The 17,635-nt window shown below is 38.2% G+C and overlaps 1 long non-coding RNA gene across 1 annotated transcript in view; it reads left to right on the top strand.

The window, feature by feature from the left end:
• Positions 1-17,635, top strand: part of LOC145529427 (uncharacterized) — a 202,113-nt gene that overhangs the window by 162,229 nt on the left and 22,249 nt on the right. The window contains exon 9 of the long non-coding RNA XR_014071210.1: positions 13,950-14,067. This is a non-coding gene — a long non-coding RNA (uncharacterized LOC145529427). The remainder of the gene's footprint in view (positions 1-13,949; positions 14,068-17,635) is intronic.

Here is a 17,635-nt window from a genome sequence, read left to right as displayed (position 1 = left end):
TTTGACAGGCTAGATTAAAGATACTAAAAATTAAGCCTGAAAACATAGCCAAGCTGAAAAAATAGAAAAAAAAGCTAAGTCTTCTAGATACAGGAATGAAGAGCTGAAAGTCAAGATGGCATTTACATTAAAAACTCAGCTACCCAAGATACATTTTTAAGACAGATATGATCCTAGGAGTTGGAGACTGGTTTCAATGCCAGTGTGGGGACAAGCAAAATGATCTTAGGAGAGAAGCTGAGTTGAAGAACTTTCATGAAGCCAGGAGCCTTGAAAACCTACCCAATTGTGAAGAAGACTTGAAAAACTCTACCTACTTACTGGTAGATAGTAGGGAAGATTGTTATATGCCCTAATTTCTAAGAAGGAAAAAGAAATGTTCATAAAAATGGACAATTGACAATAAAAATGACAATTTCTACCTTTGGACCTGCAGAGATGTGGAGGGCTAAATTTATGTTACTCCTATGTTGTGAGAATTCCAAGCTGAAAACTTAAAACCCCTAGGATTCTGGTAAAAATTGTACAATTATCACACTAAAAAATATATTTCACCCAAAGCACATGGAACTTTCCAAGGAAACAAACAAAATTTTTTCTCAAACACGGGGTCAAGATAAAAAAACCAAACCATCATGAAGGAGCATCAGCAGATGTAGCAAGGGAGAAGCATCACTACAAAAAAAAAACTTGAAGAAAAAAACTAAAAGTACTTCTAAAATAAAAAAAAACAAAGAGAAACCATGATGAAATAGGACCAAAAAATTAACTAAAAATGGACAGACTTGAATAATAACAAAACAGAATTTCTAGAAACAAATCTTAAAAGCTATCAGAGGACCAGAAAAAAAAAAAAAAAGAGTACTCATTTAAAAAAAAGTCAAGAACAAATTACACTGATAGAAGCCAAAAGGCATTGAAATAATATCTTCTTGTAGTTGGTGAAAATGACTGTCAAACTAGAATTCTATGGACAAGAAAATTATAATTTTAGGTGAACAAAAACAAAACATGCTAAGACAAAGAAATAGGGAAAATCTTAATATCTATAGATAATCCATTACTATACATAAACCAAAAAAAAACAGAAGATATATTTCCAGTAAAGAGAAATTAAACTCAGAAGAAAGGAATGATATGCAAGGAAAATTATGTGCAAAAGAATCATAAAAACATAGATAAATTTAAAGAAAATATTATTTTAAAATTCAAGAATCTTATTAATAATAATTATCAAGTATGTTGAAGGCATTATAAACAAGGTGAAAGTAAAATATTGAACAGCAATAACAAAATGTATCAGTAGTTGACTGGAATATATTCTAAGAAACTTGGTATTCTAGGAGGATAGAGATATTGTTTCTTAATATTATTAAATCAACTATGAATGGTAAAAATATAAGTTCAGTTCAGTTCAGTCGCTCAGTCGTGTCCGACTCTTTGTGACCCCATGAACCACAGCACGTCGGGCCTCCTTGTCCATCACTAACTCCCTAAGTCCACCCAAACCCATGTCCATCGAGTTGGTGATGCCATCCACCCATCTCATCCTCTGTCGTCCCCTTCTCCTCCTGCCCTCAATCTTTCGCAGCATCAGATCTTTTCCAGTGAGTCAGCTCTTCACATCAGATGGCCAAAGTATTGGAGTTTCAGCTTCAACATCAGTCCTTCCAATGAACACCCAGGACTGATCTCCTTTAGGATGGACTGGTTGGATCTCCTTGCGGTCCAAGGGACTCTCAAGAGTCTTCTCCAACACCACAGTTCAAAACATCAATTCTTCAGTGCTCAGCTTTCTTTATAGTCCAACTCTCACATCCATACATGACTACTGGAAAAACCATACCCTTGACTAGATGGACCTTTGTTGGCAAAGTAATGTCTCTGCTTCTTAATTACCAAAAAAGATAGTCATTGCATATGTAACTTCCAAATTAAGAAAGGAATTAAGTGAAAAAATTTAAAAACTTAATAAATTAAAAATAGAAAGGAGAAAAAGGAAACAATGAAAGACATGAGAAATATAAAATAATGCATTATAAATTAGTCCTCTGCCAAAATCAGTATTCACACTAAGTCTAAATGGATCAAGCTTCTTTGTTGCAAAAGAGAGATACTCAGACTAGAATTAAATTAAAAAATTCAAAATTCATGTCTATTTCCCCAAAATTCATAGTTCAAAAAAAAATTCAAAATCCATGTCTGTTTACCAAAAAAATGCTATAATGCAGTGAAACAAATGTATTGAATATAAATGAAATATGTATACATATAAAATAAAACTAACCAAAATAAAGCTGGTCAAATATTATTACTATAAAACAAAGTAAATATTAAGGAAAAGCCTATTTTATGGTTAAAGGAGTACATTTTTGAAAGATAAAAGAAAAATTCCTCAGACAGACATAACAATCCTGGATATTTATACATTCAACAGTAAGTCTTCAAAACACATAAAGCCACAATTTTCTGATTACGGGGAGAAATGAATAAATCTACAATCAAATTGGGCTTTCTTAAAAACACATTTCTCCCAAAAATATGTACATCTGGCATTCAAGAAACAAACAACCTGTTTGAGGGGAAGGGATGGAGATGCATGAGACAAACGGAGAAAGTAACATCAACATATGGAGAAGGCAATGGCTCTTGCCTGGAAAATCCCATAGACGGAGGAGCCTGGTGGGCTGCAGCCCATGGGGTCGCTAAGAGTCGGACACGACTGAGCGACTTAGCAGCAGCAGCAGCAGCAGCAGCATCAACATATATACACTACCATGGATTTCCCAGGTGACTCAGTGGTAAAGAATCTGCCCGCCAATGCAGGAGATGCAAGAGACATGGGTTCAAGATCCCCTGGAGGAGGAAATGGCATCCCAATCCAGTATTCTTGCCTGGGAAAATGACTAACACTTTCACTGCTTTTCAATTTCAGGTCAGTGGCAGAAGTAAGGAGAGCACACCAGCAGCTCAGGAGTATTTTATGCCTCTGTTTGCCTCATGTATGCTGACATCTCACTGCCCCAAACAGGAAACATGGTCAGGCCTAAGATCAATGAAAGGAGAAGTGGACACCTCCTATGAAAGTGACTGGGAGGGAGAGAAATTTTTAAACAATAACCCAGTCTACCTCGTGGAGTAAAAAACTCAAAATGTACCGAAGCCCGATTCTCTAAAGTACTGTTTCTGTTTAATGGGTCCCTACTACTGTAGACATCCATTCACAATAATAGGAAGTGTGAAACTCTCTTTTTAAAAATCTATGCTGTCTTCTTTTATTAAGCATGGCTACTTTGTTTTGAGAGCCTACCTTGTGCAAATGATTTATATGTACTGTCCAATTCAGTCATTATAACAACCCCTCAAAGTGACTATTTTATTCATCTTTACTTTTCAAATACCAAAAGTGGCTCCGAATACTTAAGAACCTGGTGTGTGTGTGTGTGTGCTGAGTCACTTCAGTCATGTCTGACTCTTTGCGACCCTATCGAACGTAGCCTGCCAGGTTCCTTTGTCCATGGGGATTCTCCAGGCAAACATATGGAGAGGATTGCTGTGCCCTCCTGCAGGAGATCTTTCCACCCCAGGGATCAAACCCCCATCTCTTACATCTGCATTGGCAGGTGGGTTCTTTACCACTAGGGCCACCTGGAAAGCCCTCACTTAAATCCCTACCTGGCTTTAAGTTAAACAGTTAGTAGCTGGTAAAGTTGGCATTCAAATCCACTTCTTCCTGAACCCAAAGTCCTCGCTTCTATATGCCCCCTAGCTGCATATCTGATCCACTCTTAAAATCTGTGCCATGTTTTCATCAATACTATTCTGAAGCTGCTTCTGAGGCATGAGTTTTGAGCTCTGAATAAAACAACTGAGATGAAAACAAGATTTATTTTTTAGGAGGCTCTGTGTTCGTAGCTACCAAAAGAGGAATTTTTAAAACATAAGTATCTCTGAGTCATTGTTGGCTAGTATTGGGTCAACTACTAACCTTTTCTATAGCTTTTCCAAAGTAATGATAGCTTACTGTGAATGGTGTTGGATTCTTGATCTCGGAAGAAGAAGATTTAGCTTTGGGACCAGGGACCAGGCTTGATCACTCAAGAGCTTTTGTGTAGCAGAGTTTTATTTTATTTTTTTTAATTTATGTTTTAATTGAAGGATAATTGCTTTACAGAACTTCATGGTTTTCTGTCAAACCTCAACATGAATCAGCCATAGGTATTCCGACGTAGACATCAGAAGGAAGATGGAGAGTGCCCTCCTTGCTAGTCTAAGCAAGAGAGTTATATACTTTTTTAATTGGTTATTACAATACATCAAAAGAATGTCTGGAGGTTGTAAAGATCTTACTAGACCCACTCCCATAACTTACATTTTAAGATAACAGGAATAGCCAGAAAGTTTTCAGGAAGGAGAAACTGTCCTCAAGCAGGATACATTATTTTTATATACTCCTTACTAAGGAATGTAGAAAAAAAAGTTTGTCCTTTCCTCCTCCTTGAGAATTCCAGACCCTTATCTCCTCCTTGAGAGCCCCAGACTGCTTTCCCCTCCCTGGGGACATCAGATTTTTTTATCAACCTGCCTAGGAATTGACTCTCTCGGTCATGTCACTTTGTTGCCGCTGTTACCTTTACTTTCTTTTAGCAATAGTGTCATTAAATACTTGCAAGTGTTGGACACAACTTAGTGACAAAACCACCACCACCACTGAGTATTTATACTTCTGATTATACTTTTTCCTAGAAAACTGGCTTACATTTTTCAAATATAATATATTTTCATTCCAGATGTTCCAGAACCTCAGGCCTCCATATATTTTCAGGTCTCAAAAATACATCTACAATTTTTAAAAAGTAATTTTCTCAGCATAAAGTATAACCTATATAATCTATGTTTTCAATATTTTTTGTTGTTGTTGGGAAATATCCTCAGTAAACAAATTTGTCTAACAGTCTTACAACTCCCGGAAAAAAATAAATAAGTGAAAATATTGCCAGTTTACCATTGGGGAGATATATATATACACACACATATATATATGTATATCATTTTTTCAGAATGGTGGAGGTATTACCAAGTTAATTGTTGATGGTTGCATTGATGATGAAATGTGAGCAGAGAGATGTGAATTGATGACTGATAGAAGTGTGAGTATAGAGAGGTAATTCTAGCTATTTTGGCTCTGCTATCAATTTTGCCTCCAATTATCTTTAAAATCTTCATAAGTCGTGTTACCCTCCCAGCCCCAGCAGTAAACTATAAATTCACAGCCTTTCCCATGAGGTTGTGAACTATCTTGTTGCTTATTTTGAGCTTGCCACTGCTTCCTAGCATTAAATTTGATAAAGCAATACTTCACTTTGATAGTTTATCTCTTCTTTTCCTTCTAGAAAAAAGGAAATAGACTGCTGGACAGAGAGATCCTACTGTGGTTTTTCAAAGAGCTGTGTGGAATGGGATGTTGTAGTGTCAAACATGAGGGGTTTATTGATTTCAAGGGAGGCCTGTGAGAACATTCTCAGCAAGACGAAGTATCTGTAGGCCCAGTGAGTCTCACTGAAGGATAGCCATCCTCCTTCTTACTTGCTAACAGAATTCCAGTGGCATTTGTGTAGCAGTGTTGATAACCTCAGGTTTTTGTCCTGCTTACCTCCCTGCCCTGTGAGTATGAGACGCTTGGAACTGAAGTAACTCTCTTTTTACAAGTGCCAAATCTGTGACTTCATTGAGCTCCTGAGCCAGTTCTGGAGTCACTTACCTCCAGACTAATTGTTATAATTAAGCATCTTTCATTACTTTGAAGTGAAGTTACTCAGTCGTGTCCGACTCTTTGCAATCCCATGGACTGTAGCCTACCAGGTTCCTCCATCCATGGGATTTTCCAGGCAAGAATACTGGAGTGGGTTGCCATCTCCTTCTCCAGGAGATCTTCCAGACCCAAGGATTGAACTTTAGCCTCTATTAATTGGGCTTTCTGATATTTGCATCTATTTCTGACAAATGCGTCTTTAAATACACTATATGTGGGGAGTCCTAATTCCATCCTTGAAGTCCATATGTACTTTTTGGGCATACTGAATGCATCACTTCTCCTTTGATGTAAATTCACTTTCTCATTTGTTTGTGAATTGGTGTAGGCATTACAAAAAAAAAAAAAAAATATGACAAGCAATTCTGACTCCTCTATTTACCTGGTACTAGGTAGAATGAAATGTACTCTCTTTGGACCATAGTCTTGTAATCATATTAACAGTGCATTGAGGACCTTATTTGGCTCAGAATAAACCGAAAAAAAAATTAAATCTCAGTTGAAAATCAATATTCCTCTCAAATCCCTCCACTATTAATTTATATTTTAAGTATAAAAATTGTTGAGATAGACAGAGAACATGCCAGAGTCACAATATCCAGTCATGTTGTGGTATGGGGAAGATGCAGTCAATACTAGTTTGTCTTTGAGGCAGTCAGCCTGTCATTTCAATCTATATGGACCAAATTTCTCCCTCTAAGAAACCTGATTTATGCAGATGAGCAATTGCATTTGTCTGGCAACTATCTCCTTCAATTGGCTCAAATTGCCAATGACCAGGTCAGGTTGTGCTGCACATGACTGGACTTGAGAACAATGGGAACCTGAGTGATCTTTGCATAACCTGAGCTAGACTTAGAGCTGGCATGTTCCCTGTGCCTATATAACTAATATTAAAAACGTTCATGGCTTGAGTGGGGTTCAGTGTTATGTCTTAGCTTATTTGTGTCACTCTATGCCTCATGTTCGATGACATGTCATGTTGCATGACAGTCATCAAGTAGTGACTTAGTCCTCCCTTCTTCAGGCAAGTTCTCATACTTACACTCTCCTTATCTGCATCTAGCAAAGTGTATTCAGGTAGAAGTTATAGCATCTTCCTTAAAAATCTCATCACATTTTCCACATCTTGCATAATCGAATGAACCTGAAATCTGAACATAGTATTTGTTTTCAAGTTGGTCCAATCAATCAGGTTTAAAAATTGTACAACTTTGCATGGGTGCTGATATTTGAGGGCTTGTAAAGTTGATTATCAAATCTCTCTAAGTTGTGATTGCCTACCCTACCAATATAGTCACGAAATGACTCCACAACCAAAGCTTTTAGCAGCTGCTTCTTTTATGAAAGAACCAACATCAGAGTTCCAGTGCCAAAGTGATTTCAGCTCAGATCCCAAACAGGAAATTATTCTTTTCATCAAATGAGGTGTTAAATCCCTTCCTGTTTCTGTATGAAGAAATCTTGCCAGTGACTGGGAAAACACAGGCTGGGCTGCATGCTCGGCTAATGAACTTTGGGTTGGAGAGATAGGCAGATAGCTATGGTATTATAGAGCTGTAAACTGGGTAAAGCTGATGCCGGCATTTTGTAAAGCATATTGTAGAAAGTTGAAACCTATTGAAGAGACAAAATCCTTTCTTGAAATCTGATTGATATATATTAAGTATTTAGTGACAGCCCTTTGAATAAGCACATTAACAAACCATAAGAAATTTCTGTAGTTAGTAATAAGAAGGCCAAAGGCAGACAGCCTAGCGTTGACCCATGAAAGGGAAGAAGCAGTTGGTACCCATAGAAGAGCATCCACATGAGATCAACACTGGCCAAGAGTCATCAGCTATTCTTTGTGAGGAGCAGGAAACTGGCATCAGACCCCATCCTTTGTGCTTCAGATTTTGTATATATACATCAGAAGTGAGGAGGCTTGTTGTCAGAGAGGATGGGTTCACTTTGTAGGAATGAAATTGTCATAACAGAGGGTGTGTTCCCTCACCTCATCATCTTCATGGAGTACCAAGTAAAAAGACCCCTGAGGTATGGTTCAGAGGATTACTTGGGTTGTCTAGTGCTGATTTAGTGGAGAATGGAATACTAAGTTTTATAGAACTCTTAAGACTTGAAGTCTATTTCTATTAGCCTGACTACATCTCCAGCTGTCAGCAACAATGTAATTGAATACAGCAGCATATTCCCTGTCTTGCATCTCCCTCTTAAACCTTATCTGTTGATTAGTGTGCCAAGAGTCGGACACACGTGCAAAGAGTCGGACACAACTGAGCGACTGAACTGAACTGAATGTGCCATTCCTTTTATCATTAATTCTTTCAACTAACACTTTTTGAGGACCTATGAAGGGTCTGGTATTCATTTATATGTTGTATGTCTAAAGGACCATGATCCAGTGTAGAAGAGAAAAATCTACAAATATGCCATAGGATCACATACGGTGATCAGTGTGTGAGCAGAGTCAGAGAAGCTACTCAAGGTAACAGCATTTAAACTTTGCATTGAGGGACGGGGAGTTCCTAGGGAGAGCAAGGAGGAGAAAGGGCACTGAGGAAGGGGAAACGGTATTGGTGACACAGAGTGGGCGTTGGCTGAGCTGTGGCTGCCTGTGGAGGGTGTATGGTTGGAATGGTAGGTTAGAGCAGTCTCATGATATTTGCCTTGTAGGTGAGGTTATGGGGTTTGGACTTTTATCTTACAGGTTATATAGAGTCCCTGAAGACATCTGAGCCGGGAAGAGGTATATATTTATTTGTGTTTTAGAAAGCTACCTCTGATGGCAGTGTGCAGAATCGGAGCTGTAGCAAGCAGACAAGTTAGCATGGTTTTAGACTCATCCAGACAAGACAGAGGCTTAAAGTAAAACAATGGGAGTAAAACTCTCCTAGCTGCCATTACCCACCATATGATACATCCTGAGCATTGTTCAGTATGAGCAGTAGACATACTGAGCATTGGCAGCAGGTAATACATACTGAGCTTTGCTCTCTCCTCCACTGGACCAAGATTTCTTTACATGCCAGAATTGTAATTTATTCATCTTTTTATGACCAGTAACGTTTGATCCATTTTTTTGAATTAGGCTCAAGTTCAAATTTTACCTATAGAGATGTTATAGAACTTAAAACAAATAGTTACAGAACTTAGTAAATATGTGGTCTCAACTTAGTAAATATGTGGTCTCAACTAAGTCGTTTTACTTTCTCATTTGTGAAATGGGGATAATGCTTTTGTAGAATGCAGATAGTAATGTAAAACACAGGGGACATAACTGGGTTTTATCACATAAGACGATGATTGTTCCCAGAGACTCAATTTGTTTAGGAAAATGCAATATGCATAGACATAATTCTAATATGGTTCTAAATCTGAACACTCCACAAGCCACATGGTGCTTAGAGGAAAGCCACAGGCCTTCACATGTACTTTGCTATTCACTAGAGCATGCCTTATAGCTCAGTTGGTAAAGAATCCGCTTGCAATGCAGGTGACCCCGGTTCAATTCCTGGATTGGGAAGATCTGCTGGAGAAGGGATAGGCCACCCACTCCAGTATTCTTGGGCTTCCCTGGTGGCTCAGCTGGTAAAGAATCCGCCCGCAATGCAGGAGACCTGAGTTTGATCCCTGGGTTGGGAAGATCCCCTGGAGAAGGGAAAGGCTATGCACCTCCAGTATTCTGGCCTGGACAATTCCATGGACTACAGTCCATGGGCTTGCAAAGAGTCACTTGCAGAGTCGGACACAAATGAGCGACTTTGACTTTCAGAACACCCTTCTGTTCAGTGTTTTCTCCACAGAAAGGGCCTTTTCCCTGTCTCCTCCTGCCCAAATGCGGCCTGTCTCTCATTTCCAAATGCAAATGTCACCACCACTTCGTCCAGCTAAAGGGATCTGTTCCTCTTTGGAGCCTCTTGGCACTTAACAGCTCTTTCCTGTGGTGCTTCTCTCTTTCAATGTTATACTAAAGAGATAGTTAAGCACCAGTCTTGTCTATCCCACAGCTCTGTGACCTTAAGTAATTTTCCAAGTCCTTCTGTTTCATTTTCTCTTGGTGCCTAAGGTCGTATCATTTGCATTGTAGACCCAGATTAAACAAGTATGAATGGATGCAAGAATAAGTCATCATTTTTTGAGTGGAAAGGTGCAAGAGGGGATCTTATCCTGGAGTGGATAAGATTTGGGTAAGGAGAGATAGAGAGAGGCCATTTCAGAACCGGTGGACATGCATCATAAAGCAATCTCATCACATGGGGCCAGCATGGGGGAGGGAACTTGCTAGGTGTGTCTATGCAACAATGCATGATGAGGAGCAAGGATCTTATAGCTAAAAGAAGGAGGACAGCATATTATATTAGTTGGGAAAGATAGGGGTCAGTTACAGAGTTATGGAATGGAGACTGAAGTGCTGGATTCTGTAGTTGGGATCAAATCTCACACATGTGTGCAAGATAAACAAGGGGTGGGAGAGGAGAAAAAAAATCGGAGGCCAGTCTCTTGGGACATTGTTTCTTTATTAAGTAAAGAGGGCTGAACCACAATGGTGTGGTGGAAATAAAAACAAAAGAAAACATGCCAATGATCGTGCGACATTTAATAGGAACTGGTGTTATGTGATTGCTGTGGTAAAGATAAAACAATGGAGGAGTAGAAGTCAGGACGGTAATACCACCAAAAGAAACAGGAAATTAACCAGTAGACATCTGTTTGGTGGAAGGTGATCTAAGTGATGTTAATCTTGGGAGAGAAATCAATGCTTGAGTTGTAGCTTTGAAAATCTTTTATATTGGCATCATGGTTGGATTGCAGACAACCAAATAAATCTCTCTATTTATGCACTGGGTTTTCATGGCGACTATGTCTGGGAGTGGGTCATTTAAGGTGGTAAAGCTAGGTAGCAACTAAAGCGTTTGTATTGATCCCTGGATCTCGTGCAACCCTCTTGTGTGTCTTTAGCCCCTCTATGCTAGGAGTGCCAAACTGGACTTACCCATTGTTCAAAATACAACTGGAATAAGAAGATGAGAAAATAAATTTTATTTCCAGTTTATAGATGGAACTAACAAGGCTGCTGAGAGTCAGAAATTATCCTGATCTCCCTTGAGCCTTAGCTTCCAGAATTCGATTTTACCAAAAATGAGGAAGTTGTATTACTTTGGGTGTATTAAGCATTTATAATGCACCTTTCATTTTAAGAACAAATTCCCTTTTGCTGTTTTGGTTAAGAAAATACTCCTTAGGCACAAGCTTAAGGTGAAGTTCTCTTAACAAGCAGTTGCTTCGCTAGAAATTTGCCCAAGTGATCTCCTACTCTAGTATTTAATAGATATTTCCCACTGACTGTTATAAATTGTGCTTTTGGTACATACAACTATTGATGGTGATTTTAACATTGTTGTTATAAACTAAATACATGAAATAAGGTCTGTTAGCAAAAATGTGGGAACTAATGCTTGAACTTTGAACAAACCTTCTTTTATTAGCAATTGAGGGGAGACTTAGTGATTTTAGCTTCTTAATACTGGGGAAATCCATTAAGAAGAAAAATAAAATATCAAATCCATGCTTTACCAATTAAGTTATATCATTATGTCATATTCTTGTTTCTTTATTTTAAACAAAATTCAGAAATTTCCACCTGACCTTATGCAAATCTTTTTTGTATTATGTAGTCCCATCTATTTATTTTTGTTTTTGTTGCTCTTACCTAAGAAGACACCCCCCAAAATATTGCAAAGACTGATGTCAACGAGAATACTAAGTTTTCTTCTAGGAGTTTTAAGGTTTCAGGTTTTACATTTAAGGAAACCATCAACAAAATGAAAAGCCAACCTACTGAATGAGAGAATATATTTGCAAATGGTATATCTAATAAGGGATTAAGATCTAACACATATAAAAACTAACATAATTCAATATGAAAAAGAAAACCACAATCTGCGACTTCCCTGGTGGTCCAGTGGTTAAGCATTCACCTTGTAATGCAGGGGACATGGGTTAAATCCCTAGTTGGGGAACTAAGATCCTATGTGCCATGGAGCAACCAAGACCGTGAGCCACAGCTAGAGAGTTTGTGTGCCGAAATGAAATATCTGCATGATACAATGAAGATCTCTAGTGCTGCAACTTGGAGAAGGAAATGGCAACGCACTCCGGTATTCTTGCCTGGAGAATCCCAGGGATGGGGGAGCCTGGTGGGCTGCCGTCTGTGGGGTTGCACAGAGTCAGACACGACTGAAGCGACTTAGCAGCAGCAGTGCTGCAACTAAGATCTGACTTAGCCAAATGAAAATAAAAAATAAAACACAAAATCTGATTGAAAAATGGGCAGAGCACCTGAATAGACATTTTTCCAAGATGGCCAACAGACATGTGAAAAGATTCTCAACATCACTAGTCATCAGGGAAGTGCAAATCAAAACCACAATGAGATATCACTGCATACCTGTCAGAATGGCCAACACCAAAAAGATAACAAGTATTGGCTAGGATGTGCACCACTGGTGGGAATATAAATTGGTGTAGCCACTATGGAAGAGTATGGATGCTCTTCGGAAAGTTGAAAGTAGAACTACTGTATGGTCCAGCAATTCTACTTCTGGGCTTTTATCAGAAGATAATGAAAACACTAGCTGGAAAAGGTATATGAACCCCTATGTTCATTGCAGCATTATTTACAATGGCCAAGATAATGGAAGCAACCAAGGGTTCATGCAAGGATAGTGGATAAAGATGTGATATATATATGTGTGTGTATATACACACACACAATGGAATATTACTCAGCCATAAGAAGAATGAAATATTGTCATTAGCAGCAACATGGAGGTACCTAGAGAGTATTATGGGGCTACCCATGTGGTGCTAGTCTCCTGCCAATGCAGGAGACATAAGAGATGTGGGTTCAATTCCTGGGCCGAGAAGGTCCCCCAGATGAGGGCATGGGAACCCATTCCGGTATTCTTGCCTGGAGAATCCCATGGACAGAGAAGCCTGGTGGGCTACAGTCTGTAGGATGGCAAAGGGTTGGACACAACTGAAGTGACTTAGCAGCAGCAGCAGAGAGTATTATGCTAAGTGAAACAGGTCAGACAGAACAAGACAGATACTGCACGATCTCACTTATGTGTGAGAAATAAATAAATGAGCAAATAAAACAGGCACAAATTCGTAGATACAGAGAACAAACTGGTGGCCACCAGAGGGGAGGTGGGAGAGCAACATAGCTGGAGAGGATGAAGAGGTATGCACTTCCGCTTATAAACACATCATGAGGATGTAACACACAGCAAAGGGAATGTAGTCAATAATAGAGTAATAACTTTCTATGGTGACAGGTGTTTGCTAGTCTTATCACGATGATCAATCCATAACATGTATAAATGTCAGATCACTATGTGGTACACCTGAAGCTAATATGATAGTGAATGTCAACTATACTGCAATTAAAGAAAGGGAAAAAATCCATATAAAGTTTTTCTGTAAGGAATGTCCAAAAAATAAGAATAAATAATTTTCCGGTATTACAAAAACATAAAATTCACATTTATCTTCTTTTCTTGTGGGGAAGTTTTTGTTTGCTTACTTATTTTCTGCTTTTTTTAAAATTTGCTTTTTTAAAGTTTGTTTATTTATTTGAGATAGCCAGGCTAATTTCAGAGACTAAATTTAATTGACATTTTCTTTCTCCCTTTCTTCTTCCTTCCCTCCCTCTTTCTATTTCTTGCTTCTTTCTCTTCTTTATTCTCTTTCATCTCTCTATCTCTCTCTTTCTTTTTTAAAGACTTGGAAGTATTTGGGGGTGTCCAGGTGAGAAAAGGCCAGGGGAAGAGAGGAGGAGAGGAAACCTTTTTAATTTGAGAAACTTGGCCCTTGCTCTTTTAACCAATGAAGAAGGTAATTGTGGGCATACTTGTGAACACCAGATTGCATATTTTGGTAAAACAGGTGTGTATGGGAAGCAGACAGTATTTTCTTCACCCTTTTAGCATTTTAATAAAAACCTTGGTAAAAAAACATCTCCCTGGGAGTCAACTGACCTGGGGCTGATTCTCTTTCTCTGCTTCTGTGTTGCTTTCTCTGAAAAATGAAAGAATTGAATTTGGTGATCTACGGCCCTTTTCTTTTTTAGAGATTCTATGAAGCTGCGGTTTCGGGTGAGTCGGATCTCTTCAAAATGTCTTCTTTTCCATTAAAGCAATGGCTGAGAGCCACTTGTAATACAGAGGGAAGATCCTGGAAGTTTTCAGGTAAGGCAAGTTTTGCGGTCTATTTTGAGAAATCTGTACAGACAAAGCAGTTTGTCCCATGCCATTGTTAAGCTTTGCTAACTTTTACAGGTGAGAGTGGGCAATTACTTGCTAACAAAACCTTCTAGATTTATTTGGTTATGTCTCATGCTGTTTGCAAACATGGATTTTAAACAACATGTGAATGTTTAGAACCTAGGTTTATGTCTGGTAAAGAGCTCTCAGAATTAACAAGCTTCTCTCCTTATCAGAGAAAGGGTAAGCTCTCTTTTCTCTGTGTTTGCTGTTCTCAAAGATGCAGTTACTGGAATTCTGAAACGGGTCAAGCTGCTTTTAACCTAGCTACTGTTATTCAATTTTATCAATTCTTCATTTTCTATTAGCAGAAAATCTGTTTCATGACTTCAATAAATAAAAGGTAGAAAGATCACAAAGCAGCCTTGAAGCAGATAAATATTGACCAACTCCAACATGCATGCTTGCTGAGACTCAGAATAACTTGGATTTTTGCTCTGGGACCAGGCCAGTAAAATGTTGAGGTTGTTCATACCTAAATTGCTCAGTTTATCTCACTTGTTTCCATTTTGGTTTGTTTGTTTGTTTAGAAAACATCTGCTTTCTATTAGATTGTTTTATCCCCTTAACCTTTATAAATGACAATTAAGTCCATCTAGCCTGTCAATAGCATGTCATTTGTTTGTTGCTACAGCTGAGCCTGACCTTCATTGATTTTATTGGAGTAATTGGCTGGAAATGATTTTTTAATGTTAGATTTATTACCGAGGCACTTCATTGTCAGATAATTGAAGTAAATTGTAATTTTTTCCAAACCAAATGCAAGAAGGGAAAGGGATATATTATTTTCAAGGGTTATTTCCTATTAGGATAGAGACATACCTTATATATGATGTCATACACTTTGCAAATTTGCACATATAGATTGTTTCTGAGTGGTGCATAATTTTTCTCCTTTTTTGGGCTTTTCCATAAGGATAGCTGAGGTAGCAATAGGAATTGGTAATGAATTATCATTCAAAAATGCCAATTAGATTAGATATCTACATAAATCTATGAAGTGACTATAACCCACCCCTTACATAAGGGGCCTTGCTATTTTAATTTAATTGCAGGTTCAGTTATGAGTACACTGATGTTGTGCAGTTAATCTTACACAAATACTGTTCTATCCCCCAGTATTGATGTTAACAAGGTTTTTTCTTTTCTTTCTTTTTTTTTTTTAATCATATTGTGCTTTTATCTCTCCAAAAACTTTGTTCAGATAATCATAAACATTTCAGTTCCTAAAAGGAGGTATTTTCCCTGGTATTTAGTTTTTTTTAATCCCATTGATGTTAGAGATGGCTGTGTAATTGCTCTATCAATGCATGAAGGAGATCCTAAGTTTTGTATTTTGAAAGTGTTTGTGGATGTATGACTCTTCCTTTAAATGCTATTGTGTCACAAAGTTAGCAAGGCCAGGCCAGCAAACTCTTGCCAGCAAAGTTGATATTCCTGTTTTCCTGGCAGTGAATTCTGGCTTGAAATAAAGGAAATAGACTTTCAAACTTGACTTTAAATATAAGCAAATGAACCTGCTGTGTTCGCACTCTAAATAACGATGCCTTGTTAAGTAGGCCTTCCCTGGTGGCTCAGAGGGTAAAGCGTCTGCCTGCAATGCGGGAGACCTGGATTCAATCCCTGGGTTGGGAAGATCCCCTGGAGAAGGAAATGGCAGCCCACTCCAGTATTCTTGCCTGGAGAATCCCATGGATGGAGGAGCCTGGTGGGCTACAGTCCACGGGGTCGCAAAGAGTCGGACACAACTGAGCGACTTCACTTTCACTTTGTTACATAGGAGGACTTCCAGTATATTGGAACTAGTTAAGGTAAAGCAGAAGAGAACTTGAACTTTACTGTTTAGTGACCATATCCCTTTATTTTTTTCCTTCATGGGAGCAGAATCAAAGCAAGTCATCTTGTAACCAAAGGCAAAGAAAAAACTAGAATGAAATTCTCTGGAAATCTGTTCTAATGGCAGTAGTTTCTCCACTTCTTCACAATTGTTCTGAAGCAAAAGAAAAGTAAAGAAATAGAATTTTAAGACTGTTACATGTTTTGTATAGATAAATGATTTCTGGAAATGACACCCCTCTTGTCAGTTGATAAACTAAAATCGTGACAATATGAGTGTATGAGTGGATATTGATGATGTAATAGTTTCCACTTATGTTACCAATGACTTCCTGCCCCATCATAAAATTTATTAAAGTTTAGCATCACGTTTAGGCATCACGTTAAGCAGATAGATGATTACCTCACCAGGTTTTAAAAATTCAAACTTGCTATGTCTTGAAAAGCTGTTTCACACAGGATTGGGAATAATTGTTCCAAAGAATGTTGGCAAAATGAAGTTCAACAGAGGTAGAATCTGATTTCAAAAAAGAAGTCTGTTGTGATCATCTCAGAGTAAGAGTAAGCAGGCGACAAACGGTGTCCTTCTCAACAGACTGGACTCTGAGGTCCAATTTTCAGTAAAAATTACTGGGAAAAAGCTGCAGGGACTTGAGGGAGAAACTTCCTGCTTTTAAATTGTCATGCTTCTCTCCTATCTCTGTTCCTGTCACTATTATTGATATAAAGGATCCATCAACATATTTTTATGGGTGATTAGGAAAGGCTGACCTTTCCTTTGCAGGTACAAATAGGTACTTCTTCAGAGGCTGTAACTGAATGACAAGATAATTCTACCCATTTAATATTGAAGTGATGTTGATAGTATCATTCTTCTAGTGTTGGAAACAGGACAGTGTAGGGGCCCTTTCTGCCTCCGCCTGTTCTGCCCTGGGTGATGGATTTTCATTCTGACTAATCGCTGTCACATTAACCTGCACTATTTCATCCTTCAGAGCTGTCAAGATAATGACGATAATCCAAGTGGCTCATTGTAGGTAAAGGAAATTATATGAGCAAAGTAATATCATAAAACAGTGTTTAAATATTTTAATTTCATTTGTCAGGGCTGCCCCAACACTTCATTACACATATAACCATCTCTCATCAGTGGAATTAGTGCATTATTCATTACTGTTAATTATTTTCACATAATGGCTGCCCTGATATATTTAACCTCCACATTATATCTCAGATAATGGGTCTGTAAAATTGAATTGTGTGAAGAGTGGAGTTCTAAAGCTCATTTGCAGAACATCAAAGAACAAAGAAGAGGAAAAGAATTCTAAATGGGACATTTTGCCCAGCTGGGGCCAAACATTTGTTTCTGTCTGATTTGCATACAGAAAATAGGTGGTGTAGAAGTGGCTTAATACTGTACTGTCTGCTCCTATTATACAACCAATTAGGATTTGTTAATATCAAACCCATCGGAAACAACTTGAGAATTATAGCATGGAAAAATGAAACGGTTAAGAGAGTACTCTTATATAATATAGAGAGAATGAAATTTCCATTTGGGAACAATATGTAAGGGGCAGAGAGAGAGAGACAGAGGAGGGATGCTGGTGAGGTTCAGATTAATTATATACTTTTATGAATTACTTTAATAGTAGAC

Source organism: Giraffa tippelskirchi, chromosome 12 (genome assembly GCF_054371585.1).
Source record: "Giraffa tippelskirchi isolate mGirTip1 chromosome 12, T2T-mGirTip1v1.2.pri, whole genome shotgun sequence".
Classification (NCBI taxonomy): Eukaryota; Metazoa; Chordata; class Mammalia; order Artiodactyla; family Giraffidae; genus Giraffa; species Giraffa tippelskirchi.
This window is presented reverse-complemented; position numbering and strand designations above follow the sequence as displayed.